We start from the raw sequence: 358 nt of genomic DNA, 5'->3' as shown, positions 1-358 counted from the left end.
CAGTTTGGTACATACCAGCCCTTCTTACATTAAGAAAATGGTGCTAATACACTAACTAATGACCAAAAATATAAGAAGATCCATGAAACCCAATAAGAATACACCAAATACAGTCACGCTGCTTATGAAGGGCTTTGAATGCAATAAACTGCCACTGCACAACCCAGTCTGAATCAAAACCACATTAAAACCAAAAACTGGCACTCCATTACACTACATACAAGAACAACTCAACTCATACACACAATGGAGCTAAAAGCAGACGTTATGAAGATCATGACTGGGCTAAAACAAATTACTTGTGGGCACATGACAGGGCATAAACATTGTCCATTCATAATCCTCCCCTGAACCCTTC

At 39.1% G+C, this 358-nt stretch overlaps 1 protein-coding gene across 1 annotated transcript in view; it reads right to left on the bottom strand.

Moving 5' to 3' along the window:
* The window catches only part of LOC119585763 (alpha-1,6-mannosyl-glycoprotein 2-beta-N-acetylglucosaminyltransferase-like), a 9,082-nt gene that overhangs the window by 8,271 nt on the left and 453 nt on the right, over positions 1 to 358 (bottom strand). The gene's annotated exons all lie outside the window — the stretch shown is intronic.

The sequence above is a fragment of the Penaeus monodon genome, chromosome 20 (genome assembly GCF_015228065.2).
Source record: "Penaeus monodon isolate SGIC_2016 chromosome 20, NSTDA_Pmon_1, whole genome shotgun sequence".
NCBI lineage: Eukaryota > Metazoa > Arthropoda > Malacostraca > Decapoda > Penaeidae > Penaeus > Penaeus monodon.
Note: the sequence above shows the minus strand (reverse complement) of the source record. Positions and strands in the feature narration are given on the sequence as shown.